This window comes from Rhinolophus sinicus, chromosome 1, assembly GCF_057876585.1.
Source record: "Rhinolophus sinicus isolate RSI-liver-muscle chromosome 1, RSI-T2T, whole genome shotgun sequence".
Lineage (NCBI taxonomy): Eukaryota > Metazoa > Chordata > Mammalia > Chiroptera > Rhinolophidae > Rhinolophus > Rhinolophus sinicus.
The window spans coordinates 58,951,042-58,966,806 of NC_142501.1; positions in this window are offsets into that span (position 1 = coordinate 58,951,042).

The window sequence follows — 15,765 nt, forward strand, 5'->3', positions numbered from 1 at the left end:
GACAGAAGCACGTTTGGTGCTTTCTAATTAGCAAAGTACTTTAGTTAAATAAAACGACACCATAATAAGGCATCTGAGCTTAAGAGTCAGTGGAGGGCATATCTTGCTTGGTATGTGACTCCTTTCTTTCTTTATAGTAGAAGAAAACTTGGCAATTTTGACACATTAACAGTGCTGCTTATAGTAGTTTGAACATCAGTACTTGTAACATTTCTGAAGACTTGTCTAATTTTGAAATTAAAAATTATTTTTTAAATGTATAACTTGCAGAAGTTGGGAAAATTTTTTCGAGATCGTTTGTGCTACCTACTTATGTTATAGCTGAAGGACTGAAGCTCAGAGAGGTGAAGATAATTTGCTCAAGGTCACCCAGCCAGCCACTGGCTGGGCCAGTGAGGTTATGTTTCTGATAAGCCAGGACTGGCGGCAGAGGAGGCAGCATGTATGGACCTACAGAGGCCTGACTGTTCTGCCTTCAAGGACCCGGGGCCATGTTTCCACTCAGTGTTGTGTCTCTAGTGCTCACTGCAGCATCTGGTCCAGAGAAGGCACGTGTGGCATTCATGAGTTGTTGAATAGGGCTAGCATAGGAATTAATGGGAGATGAGACTGAAAAGGCTGGCAGGGACAGGTCATCACGCACTTTGTATACCATGTTAAAGGATTTGAACCTTGTGTTGGTCAATGATGGCCCCGAAGAATTTTAATACAGCATAATCCAATGACCATTTTAGAATGATCACTTGGCATCAGTAGAAACATGAATAGCTAGAGGCTGATGAGACTGGAGCAGAGATGCCACACAGACACCTACCGGGGGAAGGAGGGAGAAATGATAAAGATCTGAACTAAGGCAGTGATATGCAGTTTAAAGAGTTGCACTTGAAAGACGCTTAATAGGTAGAAATGGTTAAACAGTGACTCACTGTAGAAGGGGAGGCTGAGAGAGGAGTGAGGACCTATGTTTCTGGTCTGGGCAAAGTGATTGATGGCTTTACTTGCTAAGATAAGGAAGTTAGCCTTGCTGGGGGAAGATGAGGAGATTAGCTCTGGAGATGATGGACGGAGCTCAAGGGAGAAGTGCCAGTCCCTCAGGGATGAGATAATACCGCGAAAGATCACAAATTTAACTGAATGCTATTAAAAAGCATTTTGTCTACACAATATAGACCTCAGTATGTTTCTGGCATTAAACTCACTCAGTTTGCTGTTTCTTTGCAGCAATGATTAAAATAAAAGTGCTGCGGATGGTTTCAAAATGTAAAACATGACATCGATTTCTCCTTATGCTGTATCCACACTTGTTTAGAGGAGAGGCTGAGTTGTGTGGAGAGGAGAGCAAGAGGCAGAGGGACCCGGCGGAACACCTATCACACACACCGCTGCACAAAACTGCAGTATGGGGTAGGAGACCGTTAGCGGTCACCTGTTGCTGCTCAGGTACTCTTCTCCCTTCCCCATCCCCAGAACCCTCCCCAAAGCCGCTTAGCCAAATATTTCTTCCAATCTCCTATAATATTTTCCCTGAGAGGGGTTCTGGAAAATACAATTTTCTCTGTCTCATTACATTTCCACCCTTTTAGAGCTGGTTACTCATTTTATTAAATTCATTTGTTTTTACTTCTGTATCTCTTACCCAATTATAAGCCCTTTGTGAGGAGGAAGTGCAACGTAATCATCCTTTATGGAAACCAGCTCCCAGTTTAGTTCTTTGTTCAGCTCTTAATAAATGGAATTCAAATGAAAAGTATTTTAGAGTTTCAATTTATAATTATTTTTTATAAAATAAAGATTTCCATAAGAATTATTATTTTTTTAGATAGGATTCTCTTGGTGTTTCTTCCTCTTCCTCTTCCTCTTCCTCCTCTTCCTCTTCCTCCTCCTCCTCCTCCTCCTCCTCCTCCTCCTCCTCCTCCTCCTCCTCCTCCTCCTCCTCCTCCTCCTCCTCCTCCTCCTCTTCTTCTTCTTCTTCTTCTTCTTCTTCTTCTTCTTCTTCTTCTTCTTCTTCTTCTTCTTCTTCTTTATTGGGGAATATTGGGGAACAGTGTGTTTCTCCAGGGCCCATCAGCTCCAAGTCGTTGTCCTTCAATCTAGTTGTGGAGGGCGCAGCTCAGCTCCAAGTCCAGTTGCCGTTTTCAATCTTTGGTTGCAGGGGGCGCAGCCCACTATCCCATGCGGGAATTAAACTGACAACTTGTTGTTAAGAGCTCTTGCTCTAACCAACTGAGCCACCCGGCCGCCCTTCCATAAGAATTATTATAGGAACTTTTATAAGAGAAACGACTGCCTTCCTCTTTCTCATTTGGTTAATTCAGAACTCTTTCTTACATTAAAAAGAGTGCTTAGAATATAGAAATACTTCCTAGAAGAAACAGTTGTTGAACTTCAGGTATGGTGTATTTTTCAGCTGTCTTTAGATTTGGTAACATCTTTAATTTTATACGTGTGGCTTTTAAAATGAAGAACGATTACATTTCAGGCAGATGGAATTTATACAAAAGTGCCTATGTTTCTGAGAGGAGGTGGCAAGGATGAATGTAAAAGCATGCATTCTGCAACAACCAATTCAAACAATAAATAATCTGGCTTCTGAATTGGTCAGTTAGGAAAGGCTAAGGTGGATAGAGATTAATGCTTAACATTCTTAATGAAACTGTTGTTAACGAAAGAAATACTAGGACTTTAAAGGGGATTTCTGTTTTATAGACATGGCAATGGGCAAACAAAACAGCTTGTTTGAGTGATTTTGTTTTCTTCCTAGGAGCCAGAAATTGATTGGATTATAGAGAAAAACCTTTTTCACCCTTCAAATTAAAAAAAAAAAAGATAGAGCTCTTCTAGCTCGTATTCTTTTTCATGTTCAGTTCTCTCATGTATACAGCTTTTAGTTTTTTAATGACAAAATCAATTTTTAAAGGAATAATCCATAAATTATTGTATGTTCTTAAAAATTCCAACAATGCAGAAGTAAGTACATAGAGTAAATAGAGGAGGTCCTTTTAAACACACTCTCCTCCTAAACCACCTCCTTCTAAGCAGTGAATGCTGTGAAGAGTTTGATATATATATTTTCAGTGTGTTTACATACATATATATGCACCTAAACAAACTTGTATTTCTTATTTTTTTAACATAAGTGTGATTATTGTATGTATTATTTTATAATTTGCTATTCTTCTTGAATGATGGATCTTTGAGAGTTTTTTCATGTCACTACACATAAATCTACCGTATTCTATTTGACATTTGCCCCATGTTACATCATATGGATGGTAGACACCACAATCATATATGCTTTGCCAGCAACCTCTGATTCTTTCCAGGTACAGGGGAGATATCCCTGGATCTCAGGGAAGGTAGGCCCTTTCTCCAGCCAGTCACGCTTCTCTTTACAGGAATTTACTTCCCATTCTTCTTAATAGCTAGAGTGGCCATGTGCACAGTTCTGGTCTATGAAATGTAAGGGAAAGTTGGCAGAGAGGCTTCTAGGGAATGTCTTGATTCCTTGATCAAAAAGCAAGAGTTACAATGAGGTTTTTCTCTGCCCTGGCTGCTGTCCTCACATCCCCAAACTTCCTGCCTTTGAAGACAATTATTGATTTCTGGAGTTTGAAACCATCTGAGACTATGAGGCCACAGGCATAAGGATGGAAAGCCAACATGCAAAGTATGTTAGTTAATTCTGCTGTCTAACAAACAACCTCAACATCTCAGTGGATTACAACAATAAACATTTATTTTCTTGCTCACAGGTGTGAGTTATCTCTGGCTCTGCTGGGCCCACCTGCGATTGGTTGGGTTTGGTGCCAAGTTGTGAATTAGGTTCGGGTGTATTCTATGTATTTCCTCATCCTTCTGTGTAGTTCTTATGATGCATCACAATAGTGCAAGAGATACCTCTTAAGACGTTGGCTTAGAACTAGCACACACAGTTACTTTCAGCTACATTTAATTGACTAATGCATGTTTCAAGGCCAAGTCCAACATCAACCGATTTTAGCACATTGCAAAGTTATACTGCAGAGGGAGAGAGTGAAGAGCTGAGAACAATAATCCAATCAACACACAAGGATGGAGCAGCAGGATGAAAAGACCCTGGGTCTTTGATGACATCATGAAGTAGCTGAACCAACACTGGCACTAGTTTTATCCAGACTTTTGTTATGTGATAAAAACGAACCCCTATTTATCTAAGGCACAATTTCTACTTGCAGTTGAAAACATTTCAAAATGATAAAATGCAGTTGTGTTCTAATTTAACTATTTATTGATGGGCATTTACATTGTTTCCAATTTTCCATTATTATAAATAATGCTACAATGAACAATTTATATCCAACTTGACCAAATGAATGCACATTTTTATCAGATAGATTCCTACACATGGAATTGCTGGGTGGAAGAGTACTTACATTTAAAATTTTGATAGATAATATCAAATTGCCCTCCACAGGACTTTGTCAGTTCATTCTTCATATCCTTATTAATCCTGATAGCATTACATTATAAAAGATACTTCCAATCTGATGGGTGAAATATAGTTTCAGTTCATTTGCATTATTATGACTAGTGAAGTTGAATGGCTTTTCATATACTTGTTAGCCATTTGTATTTCTTATTGTGTGATCTGCATTCATATCCTTTGCACATTTTTCTACCGTGTTGTTTTCTTTTTCTCTTAGTAATTGGTAGGGGATAATTTTATGTTTTAATCCTTTGTTTGAAACATGTTATAAATATTTTCCCTGTCATTTATTTGTCTTTTCTTTAAAAAATTTTAAATTGAATATTGCAGAATCTAAAGAGTATGTATGAAATATATTTAAATGCTAAAGAATGACAATACCATAAATTCCCAGGAATTCATGACCCAGTTAAATAACTTGTTCTTTCTTATTACCTTTGAAGTCCTCTGTGTGCCCCTCTAGTTCCAACCCCTTCTCTCCATATTCAGAGTAATCATAATCCTGGATTTTGAGTTTATTTATTTTTTTCCTTTGTAGTTTTACTACATACACCTGTGTTTACAAACAATATATTGTTTTATTTACACGTTTTTGACCTTTATAGAAATAGAATCGTGTTGTAAGTATTCTTTGATGATTTCTTTCATTTAACACATTTCTAAGATTCATCTGCTTTGTTTCATGTAGCTGTAATTTACAGCTGCAAAGAATTCCATTACATAAGATAGCATAATTGATTTATCTACTTTTCTGTTGTTGGTGGCCATTGAGTTGGTTCTGGCTGCCTCCCCTCCCCCTTTTAACCCCCCAAACAGTGGTGCTTTGAACATTCTCATACATGTTACTTGGTGCCTGTGGGCAAGAATTTCTCTAGTTTATCTAGGAGTTGATATACACCTTCAGCCTCGCTAGATAAAAGTGATTTTTAAAATCAATTTACACTCCTACCAGCAGATATAACTGGTTTTGTTTTTCCACATCCTTGCCAACACTTGATAATGTGATTTTTAAATTTTTGCATATCTGGCAGGAGTGAAGTGATGTCTTATTATAGTTTTAATTTGCGTTTTTCTGATTACTAAAGAGATTGGTATCTTTTCCTCTGTTTATTGAGCATTTGTGTTTTCCTCTTCCATGAAATCCCTGTTCATATCTTGGCTCTCTTTTCTATTGGATTGTTTGTCTTTTTCTTATTCATTTGTAATAGTTCTTTAGTCTGGATATAAGCATTTTGTCACTTTGTTAGTTCCCTACTCCGTGCTTTGCTTTTTTACTGTCTTAATGGTGTCTTTTGGTGAACAAAAGTTCTTAATTTTAAAGTAGTGAAATTTATCCTGTACTATATGGTAGATGTATGTGTGTGTGTATGTGCATGCACACACACGTGCATGTGGATGCTTTGCTTAAGAAATCCTTCCCTACCCTAAAGTCATACAGATCATCTAGATTGTCACCTAAGCATTTTATGGTTTTACCTTTTACATTTAAGTTTTTAATCCATATGGAAATGAGTTTTGTGTGCATGGTGAGATTCCTCACCCCCTTTTTAATACACTAATTGTTCTAGTGCAATCCATTGGAAGTCCACCTTTCTTCCACTGCTCTGTAATGACAGTTCTTCCAAACACATGGGGCTGTTTCTGGGTTCTCTATCCCATTCTAGTGACATATTTGTCTGTTACAATCCAAAAGTCACAATAGTGCAGCTAAGATGCATTAGTATAGCTAATGCATCTTATAAAACAACTTCTCCCACCTAGTTTTCTTCTTCAGGCATATCTTATTATTGGCTGCTTTCTCTTCCATATGTATTTTTAGAATCAGCTTGCCAAGACTCATAAGATTTTCTGTAGACTTTTTGATTGGAATTGACTTGAATCTTTAAATTAAGTTGGGGAGAATTGACATCTTTATAATAATGATTCTCTTTTTTTTTTTTTTTTAAAGATTTTATTGGGGAAGGGGAACAGGACTTTGTTGGGGAACAGTGTGTACTTCCAGGCCTTTTTTTCCAAGTCAAGTTGTTGTCCTTTCAATCTTAGTTGTGGAGGGTGCCGTTCAGCTTTCAGTCTTAGTTGTGGAAGGCACAGCTCAGCTCTAGGTCTAGTTGCCGTTTTCTAGTTGCCGTTTTCTAGTTGCAGGGGGCACAGCCCACCATCCCTTGCGGGACTCGAGGAGTTGAACCTGCAACCTTGTGGTTGAGAGCCCACTGGCCCATGTGGGAATTGAACCGGCAGCCTTCGGAGTTAGGAGCATGTAGCTCTAACCGCCTGAGCCACTGAGCCGGCCCAATAATGATTCTTTTTATACAGTGACATATGTCTTAATTTATTGAGGTATTTTTAATGTCTGTTAATAAATTTTATATATTTTTTCTCATGAAGATCTTTTGGTATATTTATTCCTAGATTCTTCACATTTTTAAAATGCCATTGGTGGTATCTTTTTAAAAAAGTACACTTTTTAACTTTTTGCTGTTGGTTTAGAAGGGCAATCAACTTTATATTCAAGTCTCACGTTAAGCTCAATTATTAATTCAAAAAAATCTATCAGTATATTTTGGGGGAGGTTTTTATATAAATATTATATCATATGCAAATAAAGTTTTATTTCTTCCTTTCTCATACTCATTTTATTTTTTTTCTTGCCTTATTTCACTGGTGTAGTTGTCCCATTGTATGTCACTTTATCCTCTCTGCTTTTTAACATCTCTTCCGTATTTTCAATCTCTTTTCTCTCTTTTCTGGCTAATTTCTTCAACATTATAGTCCATTTCATGAATTCTCTTTTTAGTAGGTCTAATCATATAGTAAACTAGTTCACTGAGTTTGAAAATTCAATTACTATAATTTTCATTTCTAATGGTTCTACTTAAAAATTTTTTTCAAAGTCTTTTTCTTCTTAGTCATATGTTCAATCCTCCTTTTATTTCCTAAACATAGTAAACATATTTGTATGTTTACTCCAGTATCTGAAGTTCATAGGTAAATTTATGTTGTCTGTTATTTCTGCTTGCTCTCATTCATGGTGCCTTAAATTCTGTGATTTGGGATTTTTGACACTGAGTTAATATTTCTTAGTATTTTATCCACTGGAGGAGTTTTTGAGGCCTGTGTTGAAGGAAGGTTCCTTCAGAGAGGATTTGCATTCGTTTCTGCTGGTGTCTGGGGCACTACCCAGGTGACCCCATTTTATCTTAAAGTATCTATTTAAGGTTTTCCAGGCCACCAAGTTAGCATGTATTTGGGCTATAAACTATTGAGAGAATCAGCTTGTGATAAGAATTCTCAAAGGAGATTCCGTTCCCTTCAATCTAGTGACAACATTTAGGACATGTTGCCACCTCAGGCTGGGGCTGGCTCATTTCTAGTACATCCTGACATTGTGAGTGTAGACTTTTGTGGTCCAGCTTTATGGAGGGAGGGTATCCCCTGTTAGATATCCCACTTTAGACTGTCCCTTATTCCCTCTAAGGCCAGAAAATGAAGTTCAAGGAATCTGGTGTTTGGCCCTCAGAGTAAATGTCAGCTTTGGGGCTCTCCTTCCTTAGGTTTCCTCTTTCTCTTGAATTTTGGGCTTTGAGGAGTCTTTATTTCTTTTTGGTAAGTCTGTTAAGTGCACGAAAAAAGATGTTTTCAGTATTTCCACCCAGAATTTTTAATTGCTGTGGGAAGAACATTCTTGGCAGAGGCAAGCTGGGTTGCGTAACCCTACTTCAATCAGCCTTAGGAGACAAGAAGTTTTTCTTCTGGTCCTGATTTATTTTCCTTAACAATTTGACAAATTTCAGCATAACATCTACATTCCCTCTGTGAAAGTATGTATGATCTCCTCTGAATTATGAACTTTTTTTGATTACGTTGAAATATTTTGTTTTATTTTATTTTGCAATATGCCTCAGTGCAACTGACCTTACTTGGGGCTATTGCAGAATGTGTAAATGGCTTCTCTTTGGTCTATTTTTAATACCTAAATGTACTATCCTAAATGAAAATTTCAAAGTGACGCTTACTTATGAACAGAAATTGGTGTTGAGAAATGATGAAATATGAAACAAATTTTGGGGAAATTTCACACATATTTCTACCGTGATGAACAGCACCCTTGGTTATAAGTTAGGTTACCCCATTCTACTGATCATCTTTCTTAAGATGGACACACTAGGCTGAGTAGAAAGAGGTAATCCCCCCCCTCATTTCAATCCTTGACATAACCATTCTGGAACCTGTTTGCCATCGTGTTTGGACTAGGCAGGGGCTGAGAAGAATAAGAGACTTTGAGGAGCTTTCAAATGTATTGAAAGTGCTTAGGAATAACAAAGTTATATGAGAGCACTGAGCTCAGCTCTCAGTTCAGTGATGAGAAATGATGCTGACGCACGATTGCCTAGGTTTGAATTTCGTGAGTGGAGATACAGGAGTTCAGATCTCAGTAGACATTTCAGAAAAGTTCTTAACAGTTTTTTTTTGGATTTAAAAGCTAAAGCTACATAAATTTTACAATATACACAAACTGGGGAAAATTTCTCTCTCCAAACTGATCAAGGATGTTATAAATGGTGGGTTAGATCTAAGGCAATTTTCTTAACAGTGTCATTACTTATATACATTGCTGGTCTTTCTTCTATAGTTGAAGTTCTTGTTACTTTTGATTGTTAATTATTGAGATTACTTCAGGTTGTGTATGTGAATGCATATATTAAATATGTCTGTGTATTACTTTGGGATGGTACCCATTCTGTCCTCCATATATATTTTTCTTAATCTTGATGACAACCTGGAAGACAGATCACCTGGAACTAGTTTCCATCAACCTTCCTCTGGTTCATTCATACAAAAGAGATTTGAGTGCCTTCCATGAGCCTAATGCTGTGCTATGTGCCCATTCAAGTATATTTAGGTCCATAAGTATTTATTGCATACTCTATATTTGCTAGATACCACCTGGAAGAATAGTGCATACTCCTTGGATCCAAGAAAATCTGTTTAGTTGGAGAGAAAACTGTAAATTTTAGGACAAATAATTTGGCAGTCTTGCATCAACACTGAATATGAATATAACTTCTTTGCCTTACTGCTCATGAAAACCGCATCTTGTGTAATTATTGATGTTGTTTAATCCAGGCGAACTAGGGAAATGTCACTAAAATTTTTTTAAATTAAATTTTTTTGGGTAACATTGGTTAGTAAAATCGTATAGGTTTCAAGTGTACAATTCTATAATACATCATCTGTGTATTGCTTGTGTGTTCACCATCTGAAGTCAAGTCTCCTTCCGTCACCATATATTTGACCCTCTTTGTCCTGACCTCCCTTCCACCCACTTTTCCCACTGGTAACCACCATACTGTTGTATGTATTTATGAGTTTTTACTTGTTTTATTTGTTCACTGTTGCTTTCAGTTTTATGTCTCACATATGAGTGAAATCCTGTGGTTCTTGACTTTTTCTGTCTTATTTTGCTTAGCATGATAATCTCAAGATCCATCCATGTTGTCTCAAATGGCAGTATCTCATCTTTTCTTATGGCCGACTAATATTCCATTGTATATATGTACCACATCTTCTTTACCCAATCATCTATTGAAGGACATTTTGGTTGTTTTCATGTCTTGGCCACTGTGAACAGTGCTGCAATAAACATAGGGGTACATTTATCTTTATGAATAAATGTTTTCAAATTTTTGGGGTAGATACCCAGAAGAGGGATTGCTGGGTCCATGTGGTAACTCTAGTCTAAATTTTTTGAGGAACCTCCATACTGTTTTTCATAGTGGCTGTACAAATTTAAATTCCTACCAGCAGCGTATGAGAGTTCTTTTTTCCTCACAGCCTCTCCAACACTTGTTATTACTTGTCTTGTTATAATAACTGTTCTAACAGGTGTGAGGTGGTATCTCATTGTGGTTTTAATTTGCATTTCCCTAATAGTTAGTGAAGCTGAGCATCTTTTCGTACATCTGTTGGCCATTTGTATGTTTTCTTGGGAGAAGTGTCTGTTCAGGTCCTCTGCCCACTTTTTAATTGGATTGTTGGTTTTTTTTCTGTTGAGTTGTACTAGTTCTTTATATATTTTTGATATTAGGCCTCTAATTGGCGGCCTAATTGCAAATACCTTCTCCAGTTTGGTTAGTTGCCTATTTTTGTTGTTGTGGTTCCTTTTGCTGTGCAGAAGCTTTTCAGTTTGATATAGTTCCTTTCCTTTATTTTTGCTTTTACTTCCTTAGCCTTTGAGATCAAATTCATAAATTCCTCTCTGAACCCAAGGTCCATGAGTTTTGTACCTATGCTTTCTTCTATGAAATGTATTGTTTTAGGTCTTATATTTAGGCCTTTTATCCACTTTGAGTTACTTTTGGTATATAGTGACAGGTAGCGTCTAGTTTCATTCTTTTGCACATGGCTTTCCAATTTTTTCAGCAACATTTATTGAAATAGGTTTTCTTTTCTTCATTGTATGCTTTTGGATCCTTTGTCAAAAATTATTTGCCCATATATATGTGGGTTTATTTCTGGGTTCTCAATTCTGTTCTGTTGGTCTCTGTGTTTGTTTTTCTACCAATACACTGCTGTTTTGATTATTGTCACTTTGTAGTATAATTTGAAATTAGGAGTGTGATACCTCTGGCCTTGTTCTTTTTTCTCAGGATTGCTTTGGCTATTTGGGGTCTTTTGTGATTCCATACAAATCTGATGATGATTTTTGGTTCTACTTCTTGAAAAAATGCCATTAGGATTTTGATGGAGATTGCATTAAATTTGTATATTGCTTTAGGTAATATGGCCATTTTAACTATGCTGATTCTTCCAATTCATGAGCACGGAATATCTTCCCATTTCTTGGTGTGTTTTTCAATTTCTTTCAACAATGTCTTTCAGTTATCAGTGTACAGGTCTTTTTACCTCCTTTGTTAAGTTAATCGCTTGGTATTTTATTCGTTTTGCTGCAATTGCAAACGTAATTGTTTTTTTCATTTATTTTTCTGAAACTTCATTGTTAGTATATGGAAACACAAAGGATTTTTTTACATTGATGTTGTAGCCTACAACTTTATTGTATTTGCTTGTTGTTTCTAACAGCTTTTTGGTGGAGTCTTTAGGGTTTTGTATATAACGAATCATGTCATCTGCAAAAAGTGACAATTTAATTTCTTCATTCAGTTTGGATGCGTTTTATTTCTTTTTTTTGCTTGATTGCTCTGGCAAGGACTTCCAATACTATGTTGAATAACAGGGGTTAGAGGGGACATCCTTGTCTTGTTCCTGATCTCAGAGGAAAAGCTTTCAGTTTTCATCATTGAATACGATATTAGCTGAGGTTTTGTTGTATATGGCATTTATTATGTTGAGGTACTTTCCTTCTATACCCATTTTATTGAGTGTTTTAATCATTAATGGATGTTGTATCTTGTTAAATGTTTTTTCTGTGTCTATTGATATGATCATGATTTTTATCCTTTGTTTTATTAACATGGTTAGCACATTGATCGTTTTGCATGTGTTGAACCATCTTTGCACCCCGGGAATGCACACCACTTGATTGTGATGTATTATCTTTTTAATGTATTGTTGTATTCGATTTGCTAGTATTTTGTTTGGGATTTTTGCATTTGTATTCATCAGAGATATTGATCTGTAGTTTTCTTTCTTTTTTTTTACTTGCCAGATTTTGGTATCAGGATAATGTTGGCTTCATAAAATGAGTTAGGAAGTAGTGCCTTTTTTCAATTCTTTGGAAGAGTTTGAGAAGGACAGGTATTAAATCTTCTTTGAATGTTTGGTAAAATTCATTAGTGAAGGCATCTGGTCCTGGATTTTTACTTTTTTGGGAGGCTTTTGATGATTGTTTCAATTTCCTTATTGTTGATTGGACTATTTAGATTTTGCAGTTCTTCATGTTTCAGTCTAGGAAGGATATATATTTCTAAGAACTTGTCCATTTCTTCTAGGTTATTGAATTTGGTGGCATATAGTCTTTCATGGTATTTTTGTATAATCGTGGTATATCTGTGGTGTCCATCATAACTTCTCCTTTTTCATTTTTGATTTTGTTTGAGCCTTCTCTTTTTTCCTTAGTGAGTCTAGCCAGAGGTTTGTCAATTAATCATTTCAAAGAACCTACTCTTTATTACATTATTTTTTTTCTATTATGCTTTTGTTCTCTATTTCTTTAATTTTGGTCTAATTTTTGTTATTTCATTCCCTCTGCTGACTTTGAGCTTTAATCGTTCTTTTTCTAGTTTTTTAAGATTTAATGTTAAGTTGTTTATTTGGAATTTTTCTTGTTTCTTGAGATAGGCTTATAATAATATAAACTTCCCTCTTATTACCACTTTTGCTGTATCCCCAAAGTTTTAATATGTTATATTTTCATTCTCATTTTTCTCTTTGTATCTTTTGAGCTCTTCTTTTATTTCTTCTTTGACCCAGTTGTTTAGCAGCATGTTGTTTAATCTCCACATAGTTGCTGTTTTTCCCGCTTGCTTTTTGCAGTTGATCTCTAATTTCAAAGCATTGTGGTCGGAGAATATACTTGGTATGATTTCAACGTTCTTAAATTTGCTGAGGCTGGTTTTGTGTCCCAAGATATGGTCTATCCTTGAGAATGTTCCTTATGCTCTAGAGAAGAATGTGTAATCTTGTGTTCTGGGGTGAAAGGCTCGTAAATGTCAATTATGTCCATTTGATCTAATGTGTCATTTAAGGCCAATATTTCCTATTGATTTCTGTTTGGATGATCTATCCATAGCTGTCAGTGGGGTATTTCGGTCCCCTACTGTAATTGTGTTGTTGTCAGTTTCTCCTTTTAGTTCTGTTAGTAGTTGATTTATAACGGGGGTGCAAAAAAAAATGTATACAAGTGGACACTTTGGTCAATGTTGCTCAAGCAGTAGTAGTTCGCCATAATTAGAAGTGTCTGGATGCTGATTGTAACCACTTTGAGCACATCTTGTAATTGCAGAAGTGAAACGTGACCTGCAGTCATCTTTTGTTATCAACGTACATTGAGTATTACAATTTTAATACAGTTTTCCTTTCTTAAAATGTGTATGCATTTTTTTGGTACCCTCTGTATGTTTTGGTGCTTCCTGATTGGGTGCATATGTTTTTATGAGGGTTATGTCTTCTTGAGTTATTGTCCCCTTTGTCATTATAAAAATGTCCATTTTTGTCTCTTGTTATCTTTTTTATTGAAATCTATTTTGTCAGATATAAGTACAGCTATAGCTGCTTTTTTCTGGATAGCATTTGTTTGGAGTATAATTTTCTACCCTTTTACTTTGAGTGTATATTTACAGTTGAGATGTGTCTCCTGAAAGCAGCATATGGATGGGTTTTGTTTTTTGATCCAACCTGCTATTCTGTGCCTTTTTATTGGTGAGTTCAGTCCATTTACACTTTAGGATGATTGATATATAAAAATTTCCTATAGCCGTTTTATCTTTCATTTTCTGGTAGCTTTGTGTCTCCATTGTTTCTTTCCCCTTGTGTTTCTGTCTGTTATTTTAGTTTGGTGGTATTCTATGACTTTTTTCCCTCTGTTTCTCCTTTTTTTTTTTTTTTTTTTTTATGCTATGTGTCTCAGTTCCAGATTTCTTTTGTGTGGTTATTGTTAAATTTATGCAAAAGAAAATTTCGTGTATACAGTTATCCTTTTTTTCTTCTGAATACATCTTATCTCCATTCTCCTATGAAAATTCAGACCTTTACTCTCTCCCCTTTTATATTTTTATTGTTACAGATTATCCCTTTTAGTGCTGTGAGTTAATTTCCAAATTGTAGTAGCTGTTGTCTTCTTTTCTCTTTTTAAATGTTATATTTAAGTGCATAATACCCTATTCTGAATAAGGGTTACAATTTCCTGCTTCTGGCTCTGTATTTTACTCATAGTTTCCTATCCTTTTGTCTTTTTTTTTTTTTTTCAGATAGAATAACCCCCTTTAGTATTTCCTGTAATGCAAGCCATGTAGTGGTAAATTCACTCAGCTTCTATATGTCTAGAAAAGTCTTTATTTCTCCCTCATATCTAGAAGATAACTTTGCTGGATATATTATTCTTGGATGGTAATTTCTCTCTTTCAATAGTTTGAATATTTGATTTCACCATCTCCTAGCTTGTAGGTTTCTGTTGAAAAATCTGATGATGTCTAATGGGATTTTCTTTATAGGTTACCATCTTCTTTTCCCTAGCTGCCTTGAGAATTCTTCCTTTGTCATTAATTTTTGACAATTTTAATATAATGTGCCTTCGAGAAGACCTTTTTGGATTGAGATAATTAGGTTTTCTGTTTGCTCTTTGGATTTGAGAATTCAGTTGTTTCCATAGATTTGGGAAATTCTCATTGACAGTTTTTTGAATAGGCTATCTGTTTCCTTCTCCCACTGTTCTTTTGGTATGCCCATTATTTTCATATTGCTCTTTCTGTTGGAGCCAGATATTTCTCTTGGAGTTCTTTAATTTTTATTTTATGTATGTATGTATTTATTTATTACTCTCAGGTCTCTCTTTTCTTCCATCTGCATAATTTCTAGGTTTCTATCTTTGATATCACTAATTCTTTCCTTTATCTGGTCAGGTATATTTCTTAAGCTTGCTAGTTCATTCTTCATCTCTTTTATTGAGTTATTCAGCTCCAGAATTTCTGTTTGGATCTTTTCAAAAGTTTCAATCTCTTTGGTAAAGTACTCCTTTTGTTTGTTGATTTTATTTCTGAGTTCATTAAAGTGCCTATCTAAATTTTCTTGTGTCTCACTGATTTTTTTCTGAACTTTAATCTTGAATTCTCTGTCATTTAAGTCACATATTTTCATGTCTTTAAGTTTATTTTCTGGAGATTTTTAATTTTCTTTCTGATCTGCCTTGTTACCTTGGTCATTCACAGTATTTGACAGATTATGTTTCTGCGTAGGCATTTATGGGAGTGAAATGTGTTTTTTAAAAGAGAGTTTAGCAGTTCTCTATTTAGTGGATTGATAAGTAGGGTCTTTCATTTGTTTTCCAGTAGGTGGCTTTCTCGAAATGCAAATTTTTATTTTCTCTTGCATTACTCTGGCTTCTTGGATCTTGGTGGGGCAGTAGACAATGCCCTGTCTTCCCTGTGGGTGGGCTGGGCTGGGAGTCTTCTCTGTAACCAGATCACCACGGTCTCAGGGCCCCACGTCTGTGGGGGAATGTGGTGGACAATGGGCTTCTGAGCCTGTGAAATCCCAGTGCTGCCCCCTGCAACCAGATGCTGCGGGGAGTGCTGCACTGCCCAAGGTGTCCTAGGTGGCACCTGCTGGGCTCATCTGAGATGAGT